We start from the raw sequence: 7,712 nt of genomic DNA, 5'->3' as shown, positions 1-7,712 counted from the left end.
CAGTACAGCTTATTTCTTATAACGTTCACTTCGATCCTCAGGCAATTATTATTCCTTCGTAGTCTAAGTCCTCGCGACTTTCACACAGGACAGTAAACATAACACGCCCAGTCTAAAGGGGGAAAAGCAGAGTTGAAGAACTGAGGGGAATAATTGAAACCTGTCGAGGGCGGGTTGGGCTCCAGGGAATGTTGACAGTGGAGAGAAAGAGAGAGAGAGGGAGGGAGAGAGGAGGGGGGAAATCGGTGGAATCGAGATTCCATTGCACTTCTCTCCAGTCTGAACTCGCTGCCGATTACAAACCCTCTGGTGAAACAAGGTGTGAGATCCAGATCCTTAAAATGCGTTCCTGATTGCAGTCGCTCACACTAAGGCAAAAAGTACCATAACTTCAAGAAAGCATATCGAGAGGTAGATACAGAGAATTTAGAGGGTTCGACCTGTCAAGTTACTTTATATTTAATAAAAGAAAATCTTATGTTTTAATAGCGCCTTTCTCAGCCGCTGGACGCCCCAACGCGCTTTGAAGCAGAGGAAGTACTTTAGAAGGGGAGTCACTGGTGTCACGTTGGAAAATACATCAGTCAACATGAGAACAAGTCTGAGTTCTGTACCGAAGCATCTGGAATGAGACGCGATCCCACCACTTTCTGATTCAGAGGTAAATAAGCTACCAACGAGCCACAGCTGACAGATGGCACTAAAATTAGATATTTTTCACTTGTTTCCGGAATGTTTCTTTGCAGCAGTGTGGAGAGATGAAGCAGCGGATTTACTGGCGAGGGGGTCTCCTCCCAGGTAACTCTGTAGCACAGGCCTCTGTACTTCATGGATCCTTCCCAGGGACACCTCAACTGATGCAGGAAAGCTTTGGGGTGACTTATTTCCCCCATACATTTGACAGTATTGAACATTGGATTTTAATGTCACTGTCTGGGTGTTAAACAGCTCCTGTGTGGGGCACAGAAATGACAATCTGGCCTGGGGGACATGAACACCCCTTACACAGCCCACCGGAATTTACTGACATTCATTTCAACGGAGGGAAAACCTGGGAAGTTCCTGTCATTGGAGACATTCCTCTCCACCGGTCGGAATTCTACTCGATTTTGGAAAATACTGTCACCCATCATCAACATGAGGAGAGTTCTGTCATCATCAATAAAATTTCACCGAGGCCATTGAGGAGTGAAATCTCGAAGCAACTTTTCACCTCCAAGTGTCGGAGAAATGTGGAATTGTCTCTCCTCTAAGGGGGAATACTAGGAATAATGTAATTTTCCAGGGTATCAAAACATACGGAGCTGAGGCGGATAAATGGAGTTGAGGGACATGTCAGTCATATCTAATCGAAAGGTGGAAGGCATTCAGGCGGCTGAACGTTCCAATCCTTTTCCTGTCCCCGTCCGACAGCCTGAGACCTTCCAATGAGATATTCAACCAAGGCCTCAAGTGGGAGTTTCAGATCCCACGGTAAAGTGGAGCAGGGGAATTCTCCCGGTGTCCTGGACAACATTCCTCCCTCAACCAACGCCACCAAGGACAGATTAACCTGTAATTCATCTAATTTCCTTTCTGTAGGGTCGTACTAGGTGTAATATGACTCATTCATTTCCCTGAAAAACGGCGGTTACTGCACTTGCGCGTAATGAATTTCGGGTGCAGTTTCTGGGATGGGTTCAGACTCTATGTGAACGTCTCTTTTATTCATACAAAGTGCAGCACTGCCACCTGCTGACAGAATATCAGTTCCGAAGAAGGGCCTTGGAAACATCGAAACATAGAAAATAGGAGCAGGAGTTGGCCATTCGACCCTTCGAGCCTGCTCCGTCATTCATTATGATCATGGCTGATCATCCAACTCAATAGCCTGCTCCCGCTTTCTCCCAATATCCTTGGATCCCTTTCGGGTATTGAGATATATCTTACTCCTTCTTGAAAACATACAATGTTTTGGCCTCAACTGCTTTCTGTGGTAGCGAATTCCACAGGCTCACCACTCCCTGAGTGAAGCAATTCATCCTCATCTCAGTCCTAAATGGTCTACCCGGTATCCTCAGACTGTGACCCCTGGTCCTGGACTCCCCCACCATCGGGAACATCCTTCCTGCATCTAGTCTGTCTCGTCCTCCATTATTTTTAAATGTATTTCCATCCATTATTTTACCTCTAACTTTTAGCCTATTTCGATCCCTTACTTCCGCCCCACCCCCACTCGGTTTTTCTGTCACTTGATCGCCCTGCTTTCTACCCTTACTTTAACCATTTTCACATTCCTTAGCTAATATCACCACCGTCAACACCCCTTTGTTCTTTTGTCTATGACATCTTTTGGTTATCTCCACCTGTCACTGGCCCTCTATCCAGCTCTACCTGTCCCACCCCTCTTCCCCCACCCCCAAACCAGCTTATATTTCACCTCTTTTCTATTTTTCCTTAGTTCTGATGAAGAGCCATGTGGACTTGAAGCGGTAACTGTGTTCCTCTCCACAGATGCTGTCAGACCTGCTGAGTTTTTGCAGGTATTTTTGTTTTTGTTTAGGAATAAAAAAATTCTTGCAGTTCACCCATGCGCTCTTTGAATGTTTGCCATTACCTATCCACCATCATCCATTTAAGTAAGTTTTCTCAATCCATCAGAGCCAACTTGCATCTCATACCAACGTAGTTTCCTTTATTGAGGTCAGGACCCTAGTCTCAGACTCAACTACATCACTCTCCACCTTGATGAGGAATTCTATCATATTATGGTCACGCATCCCCAAGGGGCATCGCACAACTAGATCGCCAATAATTCCTTTCTCATTACAGAATACCCTGCCTAGGATGGCCTGTTCTCTAGTTCGTTCCTCAACGTATTGATCTAGAAACCATCCAATATAAACGCCAGGAATTCCTCCTCTACGGAATTGTTACTAATTTGGTTTGCCCAATCTAAATGCCGATTAAAGTCATCCATAATTACAGACGTTCCTTTATTGCATGCCTCTCTAATTTCCTGTTTAATGCTATTCCCAACATCACCGCTACAATTTGGGGATCTATATAAAAACCCTACCAATGTTATTTGCCGCTTAGTGTTTCTCAGCTCTATCCATACAGGTTCCACATCGTTGAAGCAAATATCTTCCCTCACTATTGCGTTAATTTCCTCTTTAACCAGCAATGCAACTCCGCCATCTTTTTCTTCTTGTCTGTCTTTCCTAAACACTGAATACCCCTGGATGTTCAGCTCCCGTCCCTGTCCACCCTGCAGCCATGTCTCCGAAATCACGACTATATCATACCTGTTTACATCTATTAATTAATTCATCCACTTTATTGCGAATGCTTCTTGTGTTAAGGCACAAAACCTTAAGGCTTATCTTTTTAACATTACTTGTCCCGTTCCCATTATTTTTCACTGAGGCCCTGCTTGATTCTTGCCATTGATTTCTCTGCCTATCTCTTTTCTTATTCCCCTTTCTGTCTTTTGTTCTTGTCCATAATCCCCCCTCCTCTGACTCCTTGCATAGGTTCCCATCCCCTTGATATTTTAGTTTAAACACTACCCAACCACTCTTGCTAATATTCCCCCCAGGACATCAGTCCCGATCCTGCCCAGGTGCTACCTGTCCAGTTTGTACAGGTCCCACCTGCCCCAGAACCGGACCCAATGTCCCAAGAATGTGAAACACTCCTCCTCACACCATCACCTCAGCCACGTATTCATTCGAAATATCCTGCTATTTCTACTCTGACTAGCACGTGGCACTGGTAGTAATCCTAAGATCACAACCTTTGAGATCCAACTTTTCAACTTGCTTCCGAACTCCCTATATACTACTTTTAGGACCTCAACCTTTTTTTTTTACCTATGTCGTTTGTACCAATGTGTATCATGACCACTGGCTGGTCACCCTCCCCCTTCAGAATGTCCCTTAGCCATTCTGAGACATCCTTCACCCTAGGACCAGAGAGGCAACAAACCCTCCTGGAGTCTCATTTGTGGCCACAGAAACGCCTGTCCATTCCCCTTACTATTGAATCGTCTAAAATTATTGCACTCCCACACTTTTTCCTCCTCCCCTGTGCAGCAGAGCCAAGTGTGGTGCAATGAATTTGGCTGTTGCTGCTTTCCCTTGAGAGGCCATTCCCCCAACATTATCCAAATATATGTTTTGCAGAGGAATAGCCACAGGACATTCTTGCACTGCCTGCCTAATCCTCTTGCTCCGCCTGGTGGTCAACCAGTCCCTTCCTGCCTGTGGACTCTTAGCCTGCGGTGTGACCACCTCTCTATATATGCTATCCACAATACTCTCCACCTTGCGGATGCTCCAAAGTGTCCCCAGCCGCCGCTTGAGCTCCGAAACCTGGGCTTCCAGTAGCTGCAGCTGGAGACACTTCCCGCACACATGCTGGCCCCGGGCACAGGAAATGTTCCCAGCTTCCCACATGGAGAAGGAGGAGCAACCACGGCTTTGAACTCTCCTGCCATGACTTACCACTTTAAATTAAATTGTACCTTATACTTAATACCAGATATGTCAATTACTCTCGGTTACTTATTCGCTGCTCCTCGTTGTTACAGAATATAGCCCTTACAAACACTGAACCACAAAATAAGACCTTGAAAACTAAGTGTTAAATGTAGTAAATACTTACCTGAATGTACACACGGTCCTCAAAGGATCACCTCGTTCCCTTGCTCACCGCTCTCCCTCAGTCACCAAACTCCAACTTAAGCACTCTACTGCAGCCCAAAGCAGCACCCAAGTGCAATTTCGAAATGTTAACTCTCCTTCTCTCTCCACAAAGGCTGCCAAACCTGCTGAGTTTTTCCTGAAACTTTCTGTTTTTATTTTCTGACAGAATTTCAGTGCTGAATGAAAGAATTGAGCATTCAAAGTGGCCCAAGAATTGCTGAGTAAGGTTTTTGAAGGTTCATGGGTTCGAAAGGCTGAGTGGTCTCCTTCTGTGTTGTATGAGGCTGCAATTTTCAAGTATTCTTAGACTTGGATCCGATCAAATTCAGATTCACAAAGTCGATTCAATCAATCCCGTTGTTTCGTGATTTGTTCCCAGGGGTGTTAGTGGGAAAGATTAGCTGGAGAATGTCACATTAATATCCACAATTATCCGGGAAATATTTACGATTAAGATTCTGCATTAATGTGATATATGCTGCAGTATTTAGCTGGTTTTGAAATCCGCTATATAAACCAACATGATTGTCATCCTGGCATTGCTATGCTAACAGAGGGATTTAAAAACAGTAATGGTGGGAAACAAGTGATTGGAGATCTCCGGAACTGAACAACATCGGAGTCAGTCTTGATATCAAGACTCTGGTTTGTGCAGATCAACCCCAATCTACTGAACTCCTGGTTTGTCGGTTCATCTGGTGAATATCGCAATGGGATCCATTCTGCGGGATGAAATGTTGGACATTAAACTCTCTCTACGGGACTTGTTAGACTCCACAGAGGACCATTGGGTCGCTTAACCCAGTAAAATCGTCTATGAACCTCGTATTTTCCATCTAAAGTGAGTTCTTATGTAATTATTACTCCTCTTTTACTGACTCCACTGTTAACTGTTGTCTTTGTTTCTGAAATGACACCTACACGTCTCCCTTTCAAACAGCCGCAGGGAATGTAGTGTTAGTTGTTCCTGACAGGAATTAGGAATGTTGCCATCCTGCCCTTTACAGCCTTTCAGCCTCAGCATTGAATTCAGGAACTTCAGATTATAACCACCGTTCACATTCTGCTGTAACCATTAACACCTGCTCTGGAACCAGTTTATGAGCCTAAGAACACAGGAACAGGAGGAGGGCATTTGGCTCGTCGAGCCTGCTCTGCCATTCAATTAGATCATGGCTGCTCATCTATTTCAATGCCACTCCCCCGCAATAACTCCATATTCTTTGGTGACATTGGTCTCAAGAAATCTGTCGATCTCTGTCTTGCACATGCTTGATGATTGAGTTTCCACAGCCCTCTGGGGTAGAGAATTCCAAAGATTTACCACCCTCTGAATGAAGAAATTCCTCCTCATCTCAGCCTTAAATGGTCTACGCCTTATTTTCAGATTATGTCCCCTGGGTCTAGACACACCAGTTAGGTGGGGGGGGGGGGGGGGTGCATTTGATCTACATCCACCCTATCACACCTTGTAAGAATTTTGTAAGTTTCAATGAGGTCACCCCTTATTCTTTGAATCTCTAGAGAATACAGACCGTCTCCTCAATCTCTCCTCATAAAACAATCCCTCCAGGATTAATCTAGTGAAGCTCCGCTGCACTACTACTGTAGCGAGTATATTCCTCTTTAGATGAGAGGACCAAAACTGTGCACATTACTACAGGTGAAGTCTCAGCAAGGCTCTGCATGACTGCAGCAAGACATCCTTACTCCTGTATTCCTCGCGATGAAGGCCAGCATGCATTTACCTTCCCAATTTCTTGCTGCATCTGCATGCTAGATTTTTGTCAAGAGTGTGAAGGAATACTCTCCACTTGCCTGGTAAAGCGCAGCTCAAACAACACTCCCGAAACTCGGCATCATCCAGAACAACGCAGCCCGCCTTATCGGCTGCCCATCCACTATCTTAAACATTCACCCCCCTTCACCACCAGTGTTCGGTGGCAGCAGTATTTGCCATATGCACTTTGCATCTTGCTACGAGCCATTTAAGTGCTTGTTGTGAATTTATGGTGTCAGATTTTTTTATTTGCAGGATTACTGAAGATTATCATTGAGTATCGTTATCAGAGGGCATTTTGTGGGATTTTACTGTGACGGGTGAATGTGCGCTTGTGAGTAATTCACTGTGGACCGCATTAGTTTCTGGGATGGGTTGAGACCCTGAATGTTCGCAAGTTTTTCATTGATACAAAGTGCACCGCTGGCACCTGCTGACTGAAGCTCGGTGCTGCAGGAAAGAAAAAGGACCCGAGAAGTGGGGGCTGTCTTTGAAGGTTCACAGGCACCACGGATCATAGAAACATAGAAAATGGGAGCAGGAGTAGGCCATTCGGCCCTTCGAGCCTTCTTCGCCATTCATTATGATCATGGCTGATCATCCAAATATAAAGAACAGGAGTGCATTGTAATTTTGCTTTCTTCTTTTGTAGAAAGTCTGATAATGTGACTTTGCAAAGGAAGGCTACAAGTGGAGGAAAGTAAGCAAAAGCTTCAATAAAATAAAATATCCAAATTACAAGGTTAAAATACAGAAGTTAGGTCTCAGAAGGTGTAGCAGCTTTATTACTTCTAGCTTCTAGACTGTTGCTGGTATGTAATTGCAGTACAGCAGGGTTAATCCGGCCACAGTATTTTAAATTATAACAGCTCCAATTAATACAAATTGAAACTCTCTCCCAGCCAAATCGCACATATTTTTTCAGTATTATACATCAAAGTATCAGTAGAAAACTATACAAAAATTCCCTGGACAAGAAAGATGCTTTATAGGCATTTAGAATTATTTAAGGATGGGGACCTTGGTCAGAAGGCCTCAAGCTTACAAGTTTACAAAGTTGGCAAATGGAAGTGCTCGAAATTTTAATGGCAACATAGCAATAGCATAAAATTATATTAGTACCAATTTATTGGTTTGTGTGTGCGTGGAAATTATGTGCCATATCGATCGATCGATATCCTTCTGTGCTGGATCATACAATGATTAACATGTATTCTGCTACTCAAATCTAATCGATACCACCT

The sequence above is a fragment of the Cetorhinus maximus genome, unplaced genomic scaffold (genome assembly GCF_964194155.1).
Source record: "Cetorhinus maximus unplaced genomic scaffold, sCetMax3.hap1.1 HAP1_SCAFFOLD_639, whole genome shotgun sequence".
In the NCBI taxonomy this organism is placed as follows: domain Eukaryota; kingdom Metazoa; phylum Chordata; class Chondrichthyes; order Lamniformes; family Cetorhinidae; genus Cetorhinus; species Cetorhinus maximus.
Note: the sequence above shows the minus strand (reverse complement) of the source record.